Source organism: Alligator mississippiensis, chromosome 4, assembly GCF_030867095.1.
Source record: "Alligator mississippiensis isolate rAllMis1 chromosome 4, rAllMis1, whole genome shotgun sequence".
Taxonomy (NCBI): domain Eukaryota; kingdom Metazoa; phylum Chordata; order Crocodylia; family Alligatoridae; genus Alligator; species Alligator mississippiensis.
The window spans coordinates 28,774,528-28,789,994 of NC_081827.1; the positions used below are offsets into that span (position 1 = coordinate 28,774,528).

A 15,467-nucleotide genomic window follows, 5' to 3' on the forward strand; every position below is an offset into this window, starting at 1 on the left:
ACTTAATTGGAAAGAATTAAAAGCAGGGCTTTGAAATAGGAGCTTCATTACCTCGAGCAGCTAACAGACAGCAGAACTGCTGAACAAAGGCTAGCTTGATGGTAGAACATCACGCCTCTTAAAAAAGAAAATGGTGCCGTTAACACCTGTGCAATGAAGAGTTTAGCATTTCAGTTTCAGTTTCAGTTCAGTTTAGCCCAACCACCAGAAGACATAGAAAAGGACAATGATGTGTTCAGTAGTTTGGACAACAGCCCCACATTCCTGAACTTGGCATCTCATCTTGAATGCAAACTTGCAGCCATGTGAATCTTTCTTTGAAATATGCAAGCAACCGGGTGGTGAAGTATGTACACGTGTGTTGGTGTGATGCAGTTGTAAGCTTTTTGGATCTTCTGCCAAGGAAGGCATATGCATGACAAACACAGAGATATGTAGTTCTGTTGCCTAAAGTCCAGGGTCTTGTTTATCTGCACAAGTATCTTGTGCTTGGCACTGTGCCTAATGTGTGTGCTGATCAGAAGCCCTGTAGGAGAGGGAGGAGGACATCTAACTGGGGAATTACTGGACAAAGCTGTATTGTTTGGCTATCCGAGAACAGTGTTTTTGCTTACCCTTTCCTACATTCTCTTCCTTCCTACTTGCCAGCTTCTGAATGAAGCCTTGATTTGGGTCTGAAGAGCAAATGCTGACTGCATCTGTTTTGTTACAGGGAATTCAAAGTCACTCTGCCTTCATGGTGCATAGCTGTGAAAGCGGAGCCTTGCCTGTGTTACCTAGCATGTGCAAGAGTTGCAGGTGCCTGTTTTTGAGGAGAGCAGAACAGATAAGTGAGATGGGACAGTAGCACTCCAGGGCTGGGAAGAGCCCACAACTAGCCTTACATGCCTTGTGGTGAGGGGAGGGTCACCCCACCACATTGCCCCGTGGCTGCTTCTCTGAACTGCTGCCAGGGAGGAGATGCCTATGTCTCAGCATGGGAATTTGTCTATGATGTGTGTGTGGAGGAACCATTGCTACCACTCCAGCAGGATCAGGATCAGCAAGCCAGGCCTTATTTATCTCCTGTGGAAGGAGACACTACCCTTCCAAGCTGGAGGTGCTCCAGTGACACTGATAACATGTGTATCTCTAGAGCATGATCTGTCCCATGGGTGTGGGATGTGCAGGGCATTTTTGATGCCTTCTTTATATCACAGTTGTCACTTTTTATGTGTCCAGTACTGCTCCAATATAATCACCATAACCATGGGGAGATGGTAGCAAATATCCTTCTAGCCATGGACAGATCTAGAATTTTGAAAAGGGGATGCAGATAATGAGGTGCATCATCATCACCTATAAAACAACACATGTTTTTCTCTAGTTAACAATAAACTAGATGCTAAATGCTAGTGACCTATGGCTGCATTATTCAGTTTAAGACCGAAGCAAAAACAAATATAACTTAATTGGAATGAGTTAAAAATATTCTGTGGGGCTGTGAGATAGGAGTTGCATTACCTGGAGCATCAAACAGATAGCAGTATTGCAGAACAAAGGCTAACTTAATTGGTGGAATATCAAAACCAGAAAAAAGGAGTTGGTCACTAACACTTGTGGAATGAAGAATTTAAAAAGGATTAGGTAGATTATAATGAGCCATGAAGTCAATTGACTCCTGCAGCACTACCTGATTCAAAATGGTGCTGCCACTTCCAGGCAGTTGTTTTAAACTTTGGGTGGACCAAGAATCAAAGGGAGTTGCAAATGCACCAGTGCACCCCCCAAATCTGCCTCTTGCCAAGGTTGGTAGCCAGGTTAGGGGGACCCATACCCATCCTGATCCTGGTCCTGGTCCAGGATCCTTAACTACTGTGAGGATAGCCTCACCAGACCTAGCACTTCCTTCAGCTTAGACATATCCCTGGACTACAGCCTACCTCAAAAACTGCTAATTTCATGATCTCTGTCTGTCATCTTGAGATTCCTCCTTCTTCAGTCACCTTAAGCACAGCCTCTGGCCCAGGACTTCTTTTCCTCCCTTGAGATGTCAGTAGCAAATGCCAGATCTCAGGAGTATGTTAAACATTATTCAGTGCAAAGAGTTATTGACCATTTAATTATGTGGATACAATGAAATTCATTGTCTTGATTGCAGCTCACTGGCCTCTGTGTCCCATTTTTGACTGCCTTATTTGGAGTTCTGAATTAACATTCTGAGATCCTGACCTCACACTCCCTGGCTCGTCCTGGCCTTGACTCAAGGAGCCAGCGTCCAGGTCTGTTCCTGAGAGAGAGGAACTTACCTTGTGCTAAGGAGACTTATCCCAATCCAAAGTATTCAAGCAGCAAACAGACAGCTCTGCAAGCACAATATTTATCAGGGCAGCAGCCAAAAGTTCTCTGGCCCCCTTCAAAGGGTTAAGCAGTTCCTCTGTCCCTTATCCAGTCTGCACAGGCCAGGGTACCCCCAAAGATACTAAGCTGTTTCCTTTCCAGTCTCTCCAGCTCCTCAAAGTCCCAAAGCTGGTCTCTGACCCCAGGATCTCTTCCTAGTCTTTCCTCATAGGACACCCCAGCTTGTTCACAGCCCTTCTCCCTTTAAGGCTCATCTCATTCAGCTCCCTTCTCCCCTCTCCCCCAGCCTCCTGGCTGTAGACCATGTCACTTCACAACAAAGCTATTCAGGACTCTGCATACATTTACGTACATCTTGTATTGTTCCACACGTGGCCAACCATGACACTTGGCAGGGACTCTATAAACCCTTCTTTCCCTGAGCGTTAGCATTATAGGTGATCCTATCATACAATATTAGATTAACACGAACACAGTTAACATAGATCTATCACAATAACCCCCATAATCTGCCATACCTGCAAAGTCAGGGGAGATAATTTTTCTGCATTTTCTGTTCAATGCCATGCTGGGCAGCCTAAGAATAATAATTTAACACATCAAATGGCCTATTCCAGAATAGCAGTGAGGTGACATAACTTGCCATATTTTCCCACATAGACTTGCCACATTTTCCCCCCCCAAAAAACAGCTGATAGAAAATGCAGTGTGCATTGCATGCAAAAAATACAGTAAGAACAGTTTCTGCTAGTTACCAAGCAAAATTGAAATAAAACCTGCACAGGACTCACAGGGAGCAGAACAATGAGCGGGCTTCTGCTACTCAGTTAATTGCTATAAGGCAAAAAAAAAATAATTTTTCCTTTATTCTGCCTTTCAAAAACAAAGTGCATATTTTATTGTGGGGTGTGCTATATGTCAGAAGATCTGGTAATACTGGGTAATTTAACTTCCCTCTGCTGGATCTAAGAATAGCTGTAGACTTCCTAATGACATTCTTGGCTTTTTGTTTATTTACTGAGAGAGATTTTAAACCTATTATTAGTTTTTTTGAAAGGAGTGACACAAACCGATGATGTACTCTGCATGAAACGTAATGTGGGAAATACAGTCATTTTAATTGGATTAATTCTTATCCAACAATGAGAGGGGATGTAAGGCCTGCCATCTCCATAAATCATTAGTCAGTTTCATAATTAAAGGATTAAGATTTACTCTAACTTCACTCATTATTCTTAATAACTGAATAATGAAATACTTCACACTAATCTCTTACCCTTGAAAGGAACTGTTGATCATTTTTTATCTCTTGTTCCTTGGAAGATGCCAATTGCCTCAGTTAATCTAATTGATTTTATAGCCCAACTATTTCCAAAAACTTATCTTTTGCATCCAACATGCTAGAGAGAAATGTCTGATAGCAAAAGTGTTTAATCAGCCTAAAATAATATTTTAATTTTGTGCTCCTGGTGTTTTATTACCTTACCTTTTTATTCCTAATTTGTACTGCCAAAAATTCACGGCCAAAGATAAATGCTAGAGGTTTAACGGCAAGTCTTATTATTTCATATGAGCTGAAAAATTAGCTTATAAAGCAGCTGAATACTCCTGAGGAAACTGTTATCAAAGCCAAGTCTTCATAAAATGCCAAACAGGTATTACTGTCCAATCATGTCAAATGCCTCTTCTGTCTCTAGAGACTGCCAGTGACTTACAGGCAGTCCTCAGACTTACAACGTAATTGGTTCTTGGTTCTTGAAAACTGTGTCTTAAGTTGAAACGTTGCAACTTGAAACCAGTTTTCCCATAGGAACAATGTTATAAATGGGTGATTGGTTCCTTTACCATGCTCAATACAACTGTGTCCAGCTGATAAGTCTATTGTGGTGGAAGGGGAGGGGGGAGGGAAGGGACATGGGGGTGCAGATCAATGCCCCCACAGCGAGGGAGAGATTGGGGCTGGGGCAACTGCTGCTTAGCCAGGGCGGGAGGGCGCAGGATGAAGGCGCAGCTCGTCTGGGTGGGGCGGCTCCTGCTACGGTGTGCAACTGGTCCAGGAGCTGCTCATCCAGTGGCTCCTGCCTCCGCTCCCACTGCTCATCTGGGAGGGCATGGGGGGGCACGTGCCCCCGGATCTGCATGGGGCAGGTGAGGCTGGGGCTGAACTGCAGTGTGCTCCGGGTGGGCGGCAGGGGCTATGGGGGGGCTACAGCAAATTTTTGGGTTGCTGCAGCTCCCCCACAGCCCCCGTTCCACCACCCACCCTGCCCTGATCTGGGGGCACATCCCCCCCTGATACCTCCCGCCATTCATCGAGTCAGGGTGGGGTGAGGGGGGTGTGGAACAAAAGTGTAGCTTGTCCGGGGGTGCAGGGAGGAGGGCTGTGCAGCAGTGGGAAGGGGGGCTGCACAGCAGTCACTGCACGCCACTTGTCTGGAGGCAGTGCAGTAGCTCCATCCCACAATCCCTCACCCTACCCTGGCTGGGCGAACAGCGGCATGGCATAACCTTGGGCTGGGCAAGCAGCAGCAGGGCATAGCCCTGGGCTGGGCTGGGTTGTGCAGCTTGGGCAACCCCAGCTGGGCTGCACAGCAGCAGGGTGGGGGGCTGCAAAGCAGCCACTGCCTGCTGCTTGTCTGGAGGCAGCACAGTGGCTCTGTCCCATGCCCCACTGCCCCACCCCAGCTGGGTGAGCAGCAGCAGGGCAAAGCCTCTGCTCCTAGCACCACCACATGCCCATCTGGAATGCAGCACAGTGCAGCCCCATCCCTATCTCCCCTGCGCAGATCTGGGGGCACATGCCCCCATGCCCTCCTGGAAAAGTGGTGGGAGCAGCGGCAGGAGCCACTGGATAAGCAGCTCCCAGACCAGCAGCACACAGCGGCAGAAGCCACCCTGGCCCTCCCCGCACCCCCTGGACAAATTGTGCCTTCGTCCTGGGCCCCTTCTGCCCCACCTAGGCAGCGGTTGCCTCAGCCCCTGTCCCAGCCCCAGCTCCAAACCCTCCTTTGCTGTAGGGGCATTGATCTGCATCCCCTGTGCCCCTTCCCTCTCCCCTCCCCTTCCAGACTTATCAGCTGGACACAGCTGTATCAAGCGTTGTAAAATTGAAACCCACATTGGAGCCTCAAAACATGGTGTCAGTTTATAAAGGTCATAAGTGCCGTTCCTCGTAAATCAAAAAGTTGTAAATTGAGGACTGCCTGTATTTCAATACCGATGAAAATCTCATATTATCAATACCTCATTGTTTCTTTGAATATCACTATATGCACTGCCAATTTTGGAACTAACCTTTCCTGAACCTGTTGATAAAACTCGAGAAATAACAACTCCTTCCTTGTATTTTATGGGGTTTAATATTTAATTGAGGTGAGTCCAGCCAGAACTGGTAGCAAGATTGAAGGAAATTTCATTTTATTTAGGAATCCTTCTGTATCTTGCTTGGTTGACTTGTCCCATAACAGAGTGTGGTGGCGACGTGCCTCCATAGGCACGAGAGGAGGCGAGGGAGGTCTGTGGGGCCCACAAAACCCTGAAGCAGAACCCCGGAGGGGAAGACTTACCTCCAGAAAACTCGGCGGTGCCAAAGTTAGAAATGCGGCGGCAGCCGTAGCTGCAGCTACAGCCATGCAAGCCGGCACTACGCCGATTATTTAAGCAGCTGTTCCCTGTGAGGGAAGCAGCCGGGCCAATCGCAGCTGCCAACATGGCTGCTGTGGGAAAGTTTAAAAACCCCACCAGTACCCGTGGGGAGGAGAAATGAGAGAGAGGGAGAGATAGCAGGCAGCACGTCTGGCTTGCTGAGGCTCCTGCCAGGGAGAGGCACAAGATAGGCTGTGCCATACTGGCGTGAGAGGCAGGGAAAGCCTCTAAGCCTCTGGTGGAGGCAAGAAAGGGGAAATCCCCTAGCTCTCAGCAGGAAGTGAATGGGAAGAGACCAGTACTCCCCTTTGGAAACGGGGAGCAAGGAGAACGCCGAAGCTTCCCGCGGCTACCAGCACTTCCCCTAGGAGAAAAAGGACAGGGGACAGGGGCGCAATCCCCTGGAAGGCGCTGGGGAAGGGAAGGCAGCTCCATGACCCCCCCCCCCCCGCACCAGAAGAATACTATTTCTAAAAGAAGATAGGGAGGAAAGACACAAAGAAATACAGGGAGAACTGAAAGCTAGAAAGAAAAAAGGGGACGGGCTGGCTGAGCTGTGCAGCTGAGTTTGAGTCCCTTCATTTTTTGAGTCCGATGGCAGGATAAGCCTGCAGAGGATTGAAGATAAACATCCTACCAGCACAGGATCGGTTGGCGAGTGGACGGGGTGCAGGGGTGGCGGAGCCCCGTGGAACAACGCACATCATAACTGTGAGTATACCCGTGTCGAGGGACCCCTCTGAGAAGATCTCCACTAGAACCCTCCTGGAAGAATTTACTAGCAAATTCATGGCAGGTGAGACGAGGGAAGAGGGGGTAAGACCACCATCATCACACAGAGCTTCATAGAACTTTAGAAACTGATCATTTAGGCTTCTGGGAGATGTGAGTAGATGGCCACGACATTCTTGAATTACCCGTATTTTCAGTGTTTGAGTTCTTTATAGATGATAAGCCAATAACTTATCTCCTGATTTCCCAAAATACTTTTTAACCCAGGGCTGTTCAACTGGAAGCCCATGGCTCATATGTAGGGTTGCCAACTCCATTTCAATCTATTCTGGGAGGTTTCCAGATTGCCAATGTGCCTACGACACACAATACAAATGTGCCCATGTGCTTGCATATATTAGGTACAGATTACAGTGAATAGAATTAGGATGGCAAATGCACATTAATATTACATTTCAAACCCTACTGGACTACTGTATAAATCAGATTCAACATTTAATATTTCTTTAATGAATGCCCTATCATTTTTCTTCTTGGTGACTCTCAACAGTCTCCTGGAGATTTATATCTAATTTCTGGAGACCCCAGGGCAATCCTGTAGGTTTGGCAACCTCAGGAACCAGCAGCGGGAAGGAGAGGAGTCCCGCACGCATGTGTGCCCCCTTAACCAACTGACTGACCGGAGGCGGCGGTGGCAGCAGCAGCAGAGGAATCGGCAGCGGGGGCAGCAGCAGCTGATCCCCCGAAGGTAAGTGGGATGGAGGAACCTGGCGCAGCTGAGCCGGATCCGGAGGGGAAGCCCCCCGGGTCCCATATAGCTGAGCCGGTAGGGAGCTGTGCTCCCGAGCCGCACAGCGCGAACAGAGCGCGCAAACAGGCGCACTCTGTGAGAGCGCGCCGGCGTTTGCACAGGCGTTCGCGCCGGCAGGCGGGCAGGAAGGGCCAGGAGTGAGAGTCCTGTAGGGGTAGGGTATAGACACCACACAGATCTACAAACAGCAGCTCAGAATGGTGTCTACGAGGAGTGCTGCTAGGGCCTCTGCCCAGGGGGACAAGGCTAACCTGGGCTGGTCTGAGGTCTCCACCCAGACCAAGCCCATGGGGGAGCTGATGTCCCCCTACCTCCTGGCCTGTGGGGGATCCCCAGCAGGGCCGGGGGGGGCAGAGGTTGGGGGCCCCCACACCTGTCCGGCAGGTGCCCATCTTAGGGCTCTGGAGGCACAGGTGAGGGAGCTCCGGGAGGAGGTTAGCAGGCTGAGGGGGATCAGGGAGGCGGAGGATGAAATTGATAGTTATTTCCTTTCCCTGCAGGACCAGGCACCGAAGGAAGAAGCAGCCCGGGGAATGCCCTCCACAGCAGAGTGGCAGACGGTCACAGCCAGGACCGGAGCAGCTCGCAGCGAACCGGTACCAGCTTCTCCAGTCTGACTGGTGAACAGGTACAAGGCCCTGGCGACCCTGCAGGAGATGGAAGGGGAGGAGGAGACCCTTGGGCAGGAAGAAACACCACATTCTTCACACTCCGAACAGGTCAAGAGATCCAAGAGGACCCAGAGGAGGAGGTGACGAGTGCTCGTCATAGGCGACTCCATCCTGAAAGGTACAGAAGGGCCCATCTGTCGCCAGGACCCCTCAGCACGAGAGGTATACTGCCTCCCTAGAGCAAAGATTCAGGATGTGACAGAGGTAATCCAGGCCAGGATCAAGCCCACCGATTACTACCCCATGGTCCTAGTCCATGTGGGTACTAATGATGCGGCCAGGAGAACCCCCGATCACCTGATGGCAGACTACAGTGCTCTGGGTGGCGTGCTGAGGGAGTTCGGTGCACAGGTGGTATTCTCTTCCATCCTACCAGTGAACAGACGCGGAAGATGGCATGAAAACTGCATCCGAGAAACCAACTGGTGGCTTCGGCAGTGGTGTCTTGAGGCAGGCTTCGGCTTCCTGGGCAACGACCCGCACATCACGACAAGGGACATGCTCGGCTGGGATGGGCTTCACCTGCCCCCCAAAGGTAAGCATGTGTTTTCTTCTAGGTTGGTGGATCTCCTCCGGTGGGCTTTAAACTAGGCTCGTTGGGGTGAGGGGAATATGAGGGCGGGGGAAGCTGTGGACCACCAAACCATGTGGCACCCACAAGGACAGCCCAGCCTGAAGAAAGAGAGCATTGGGAACCTGAAAGCCATGGGGAGGCCAGCACTACGGCACAGGTAAGAAATGAGAAGGTAAGAATCAAAGGGCCCCTTGGGACTCGGAGCGGGGGGGCAGCAAAGGCACCAGTCGCAGGGCTCAAGTGCCTATATACTAATGCTAGGAGCATGGGAAACAAGCAGGATGAACTAGCGCTCCTGCTTGCACTAAACACCTATGACTTAGTGGGGCTAACAGAAACCTGGTGGGATTCATCCCACGACTGGGCGGTACATATTGAGGGCTATAGATTGTACAGAAAGGACAGGGTGGGGAAGAAAGGGGGAGGGGTTGCGCTCTATGTCAGTGAGCAATATACAGCAACCCTCATCAAGACAGAATCCAAGGATGAGGAAGTAGAAGGATTGTGGGTTAGGCTACATGGGGGGCAAGGAGAAAGGGATTTGGTGGTAGGGGTCTGCTACAGACCCCCACATCAAGGGGAAGAAAGAGATTCGGGGCTCCTGAGGCAACTCTCGGAGACCATAAAAGCTAAAGAGGCGGTAGTCATGGGGGACCTAAACTACCCGGACATCTGCTGGGAGTCACAGACAGCAAAGTCCCACCGCTCACGCAGGTTTCTAACCTGTGTACAGGACCTCCACCTGACTCAGAAGATACACGGTCCCACTAGGGGGAATGCCATACTGGATCTGGTATTGGCAATGGGGGATGACATGGTAGGGGACCTCCAGATCGGTAGCCATCTGGGGGACAGTGATCACCTAATAATAGAATTCACCATAAGACATCGAGTGGGTAAGGTAACTAGTAGGGTGAAAGTGCTAGACTTTAGGAAAGCTGATCTCAATGAACTCAGGTGATTAGTCAAGGACGCACTGCAGAGTAGGAGTTTTGAAGTGATGGGACCCCAAGAAGGGTGGCTGTGCCTTAAGGAAACTATCCTTCGAGCACAAAGCGAGATGATCCCCAAGCGAAGCAAAAGAGGGAAAGGGGCCAGGAGGCTTCCCTAGCTGACCACAGAAATCCAGGGCAGCCTAAGGGCCAAAAGGGGAGCACATAAAAAGTGGAAACAGGGAGAGATCACCAAAGATGAATATACCTCCTCTGCTCGTGCTTGTAGGGAGGCAGTTAGACGGGCCAAAGCTACCATGGAGCTGAGGATGGCAACCCAAGTAAAAGACAACAAGAAATTGTTTCTTAGATATATAGGGAGTAAAAGGAAGACCCAGGGAGGAATAGGACCCCTGCTAAATGGGCAGAAACAATTGGTGATGGACAGGGGGGACAAGGCTGAACTCCTCAATGAGTTCTTTGCCTCAGTGTTCCTAAGCGAGGGGCACGACAAGTCTCTCACTGGGGTTGTAGAGAGGCAGCAGCAAGGCGCCAGACTTCCATGCGTAGATCCTGAGGTGGTGCAGAGTCACTTGGAAGAACTGGATGCCTTTAAGTCGGCAGGCCCGGATGGGCTCCATCCGAGGGTGCTGAAGGCACTGGCCGACATCATTGCAGAGCCACTGGCAGGAATATTCAAACGCTCGTGGCGCACGGGCCATGTCCCGGAGGACTGGAAAAGGGCCAACGTGGTCCCCATTTTCAAAAAGGGGAGGAAGGAGGACCCGGGCAACTATAGGCCAGTCAGTCTCACCTCCATCCTTGGCAAAGTCTTTGAAAAAATTATCAAGGCTCACATTTGTGAGAGCCCGGCAGGACAAATTATGCTGAGGGGAAACCAGCATGGGTTCGTGGCAGGCAGATTGTGCCTGACCAATCTAGTCTCTTTTTATGACCAGGTTACGAAATGCCTGGACACAGGAGGAGGGGTGGATGTCGTATACTTAGACTTCAGGAAGGCCTTCGATACGGTATCCCTCCCCATACTGGTGAACAAGTTAAGAGGCTGTGATGTGGATGACTACACAGTCCGGTGGATGGCGAATTGGCTGGAGGGTCGCACCCAGAGAATCGTGGTAGATGGGTTGGTTTCGACCTGGAAGGGTGTGGGCAGTGGGGTCCCGCAGGGCTCAGTCCTTGGACCGATACTCTTTAATGTCTTCATCAGTGACTTGGACGAGGGAGTGAAATGTACTCTGTCCAAGTTTGCAGATGACACAAAGCTATGGGGAGAGGTGGACACGCCGGAGGGCAGGGAACAGCTGCAAGCAGACCTGGATAGGTTGGACAAGTGGGCAGAAAACAACAGAATGCAGTTCAACAAGGAGAAATGCAAAGTGCTGCACCTAGGGAGGAAAAATGTCCAGCACACCTACAGTCTAGGGAATGACCTGCTGGGTGGCACAGAGGTGGAAAGGGATCTTGGAGTCCTAGTGGACTCCAAGAGGAACATAAGTTGGCAGTGTGACGAAGCCATCAAAAAAGCCAATGGCACTTTATCGTGCATCAGCAGATGCATGACGAATAGGTCCAAGGAGGTGATACTTCCCCTCTATCGGGCGCTGGTCAGACCGCAGTTGGAGTACTGTGTGCAGTTCTGGGCACCACACTTCAAGAAGGATGTGGATAACCTGGAGAGGGTCCAGAGAAGGGCCACTCATATGGTTAAGGGCCTGAAGACCAAGCCCTACGAGGAGAGACTAGAGAAACTGGACCTTTTCAGCCTCCGCAAAAGAAGGTTGAGAGGCGAGCTTGTGGCTGCCTTTAAGTTCATCACGGGGGCACAGAAGGGAATTGGTGAGGATTTATTCACCAAGGCGCCCCCGGGGGTTACAAGAAACAATGGCCACAAGCGAGCAGAGAGCAGATTTAGACTGGACATTAGGAAGAACTTCACAGTTCGAGTGGCCAAGGTCTGGAACGGGCTCCCAAGGGAGGTGGTGCTCTCCCCTACCCTGGGGGTCTTCAAGAGGAGGTTAGATGAGTATCTAGCTGGGTTCATCTAGACCCAGCACTCTTTCCTGCTTATGCAGGGGGTCGGACTCGATGATCTATTGAGGTCCCTTCCGATCCTAACATCTATGAATCTATGAATCTACTTGTATGTGGCCCTTGAAGGATTCACATGTGACCCACAGGCTTCTGCCTGGCTACCACTCTTCTCTCTCCACTGTTGCTGCTATCATGGCAGCTGGGAACTTTGGACTCTCCATCCCTCCTCCAGCTTGTAGTTCTTGTCCATTCCTGTGGGCAGGGCAGGACAGTGCAGCTGGAGAAAGCTTGGGTGCCAAACAGTGCCTGTTGGGAAGGCCATGATGCCCGTGCTGCATACCCAGCGAGGGGGGGGGGGGGCAAGCTACTCGCACTGCATATGGCAAAGGAAGGAGTCAGGCTGCCTGCATTGCAGCTGAGAGATGCATGTGGCCACGAGGGGAAGAGGGTTCTGTGCGTGCAGCTAGGGAGTGGGGAGATGGGCTGCCTATCTTATGGCAGGGGGGCAGGGGCTGCCCATATTGCATGTGTCGTTGGGAGGGGGTGGGGAGCCAAGTTGTCCATGCTGTGAGCACAGAAGAGCTGGGTGGGAGTGGATGGGGGGGGGAGGGCATGCAATGAGCAGCCCCAAGGTCTATGGCCTGTGCCTCATGCAGCTTCTGGGACTGCAGCCCAGATGGTGATTTGGTCCCTGGCTGCCGAGAAGTTGGACAGCACGGTTTTAATCTATCTAGTATGAATTCAGACTAAGTTTATTAGCTTCATAACATGTCAGTCAGCTTCCATAATTTCCCTGGAGACAGATTCTGTATTATCATAGAATCGGTGTGTGTTCTGACAGTCTTCATCCTTTCCCAAAGGGAATGAGAGGAACAGAGGGAGAAGAGACTGAGTTCTAGAGGACCAGGATCAACTGAGCTTTTACTGAACAGCACAAAAATAATCCTTTTACAGAGAGCAGAAAAGACAATGGGTCCCCTCTTCCACTGGGAGGCCTGACAAGGACACACCAGCCACTATACAAGTTCGTTTCTTTTCCTCAGGCATCAAACTGAACTGCTGTGTTTTTCAATCTTACAATCACAATGTGCAACACTGACTTTGCCCTAGAAAGTAACAATTCTCAACTGAGGTGCTGCTTAGTATTAGCTCTATTAGGTGTGCAAACTCTGACACATGGTTTCTTTCAAATGTAATTAGAATTCTGCCTCTTTTATATTTTTTTTGGATCAACTTCATGGTTGGGATAGACAAAGATGAGTTTTCAGGTATCACAGTAGGTCTTTGGGAGAGTAAGCAACACAGCAGAACTAAGTAGCAGATGGAACAAAAGCTTGTGTGAAACTCCATCTATACCTAAAAACAAGACATAAGAAAAACAGACAAGAGAGTTGCAAAAATAGTTTGATAAGGGAAAAACAAGATCATTCAGGAGGGCCATTTTCTGAAAATGTTGTCTTTGTCTATTCCAGCCATAGAGTTGGTCCAATAAAAGACATCAACTCAAGAATTCTTGTCTCTTGCATATTTCCTGAACCATCGTGGCAACAACAACACTTCAACTTCTACCTCTAATTTTTAAAAATGCTGTAGTTTTCGCCTTAAAAAGGCCTTCATTGCATCCCAGAGAGAAGCAAGAAGAGTCCGAGTATATCATGAATCTCTGAAAAGAAATTGATTTCCTTTATAACATGGTTCTGAAAAATCTTACCTATGGACAATAAAGAGTTTAATCTTCATTATTTATAGTTAAGGTTACTATAGACCCATAATCACATCTAATTTTCAATTATAATACATATACAATCTCAAAAACAATTAAAACTCTTGGTCTATACAAGAGACAAAGATTTCTTAGAGTAATATCTTTTATTGGAACAACTTCATAGTTGGGATAAAGTTAGACAAGCTTTTGATGTAAGACCTAAAGAAGAATGTCTTGCATCCAAACGCCTGTCTAATAAACTTGTCCAATAAAAGATATTATCTCAAGAAAGTCTTGCCTCTCACATAATTCTTGGACCATCACAGCTGCATCACTCTAATGCTACCAACTGCTGATCTATATAGGCAACCCCCACTTAGTGCTTTTAATTGGTTCAGAAAAAAAACCGTGGAACCACGCTAAGCAAAACTCATTTTCCTATAGAAATTAATGTAAATAAATATAATTGGTTCTGCCGCTTCTCACCACCCCTCCCTGCCTGCCTGCCTGGAAGAGGACAGGGCCCAGAAGACAGAAGGGGGCCAGCGAGGTGGCGTGAGGACGGGGTGTAGGGGTGGCGGAGCCCCGTGAGTGACCATTGGGCAAACTGCATGTCGCAGAGGGACCCCAGATAGTCGGCCCCACCACTGAGAACATTCAAAGTAGTGGCAGATGAGATAGGGGAAGACTATTCCTGGAGTGAACATCTACCCAGATATTCCTGGAAGCCCGCATGGTGCCCACCACCCGTTACGCAAATCAAGGCGGCACGTGACTGTACACTTGAGACTTGATGGTCACACATATATTAGCAAATTCTGAGCTGTGAGGTACCACTTATAGCTTAATGTATTATTTTAGCCCCTCTTTTCTCAGTTTGCTCAGTCTGCTACTTGAGGTATATTCTGACTCTTACCTGCCATGCCTTGATTATTGTATAATGTTATTAGTAGGGAGGTGTTATTTGTTTTCTACTGCAGTAGAACTCTAGCAACTTATGTGGGGATCCTCTTGAGTTACAACTTTTACTGTAACTCTTCTACGTGGCACCCAAGACTTATCATCAATTGAACTCGCAGGCTTACTTTGTTTAGGTTAACAATTTTTTTCATTTGTCAAGATTTATTTTTACATCCATAATCAACTCGTCGTTTGTAAGGCTGTTGTTATTTCTCCCCACATCAATTACGTCTTAATATTAACTTAGACAGAATTCAACTCGGATATAATCTTAACTTAACATCTATAATGCCAACATAGCATTCTTAATCAGTCCCGTTTATAGCTCTCAGAGTTTTATTTATTTATTTAGTTGAGGTTTTTTTGTCTCTAGGCATGTTCTTCCTTCCCAAGACCTTGTAATATGTCACAGTCTCATTAGGAAATAGTCATATCCCAGTCTCTTTTATACCTTGTCTTCTATAGATCACGAATGGCTCAAAACAAAGTCCAAAGAAAAACCAGGACCCACTGTCACTGTAATGCGGCTCATAGCCATGTTCCTCAGCTCCCTTCCTCTTGCTATTTGAGTATTACCTTTTAAGGTTTTTTTTTCCTTTCCTTTTTTGCCGGTGATTCCCAGCTTATAGATTCATAGATGTTAGGGTCGGAAGGGACCTCAATAGATCATCAAGTCCAACCCCCTGCATAGGCAGGAAAGAGTGCTGGGTCTAGATGACCCCAGCTAGATGCCTATCTAACCTCCTCTTGAAGACCCCCAGGGTAGGGGAGAGCACCACCTCCCTTGGGAGCCCATTCCAGACCTTGGCCACTCGAACTGTGAAGAAGTTCTTCCTAATGTCCAGTCTAAATCTGCTCTCTGCTCGCTTGTGGCCATTATTTCTTGTAACTCCCAGGGGCACCTTGGTGAATAAAACCTCACCAATTCCCTTCCGTGCCCCCGTGATGAATTTATAGGCAGCCACAAGGTCGCCTCTCAACCTTCTCTTGTGGAGGCTGAAAAGGTCCAGGTTCTCTAGTCTCTCCTCATAGGGCTTGGTCTGCA

The 15,467-nt window shown here is 48.8% G+C and overlaps 1 long non-coding RNA gene across 2 annotated transcripts; it reads left to right on the forward strand.

Moving 5' to 3' along the window:
• The first annotated feature begins 6,418 nt into the window (after nucleotides 1-6,418).
• Nucleotides 6,419-13,562, forward strand: LOC132249974 (uncharacterized). 2 transcript variants are annotated; one of them, XR_009461526.1, is made up of 4 exons: nucleotides 6,419-8,156; nucleotides 8,248-8,361; nucleotides 8,576-8,734; nucleotides 12,618-13,562. It is a non-coding gene; the product is annotated as an uncharacterized LOC132249974 (long non-coding RNA). The 2 variants fall into 2 exon arrangements; XR_009461525.1 differs by having other exon boundaries at nucleotides 8,248-8,734.
• The last annotated feature ends 1,905 nt before the right edge of the window (nucleotides 13,563-15,467 follow it).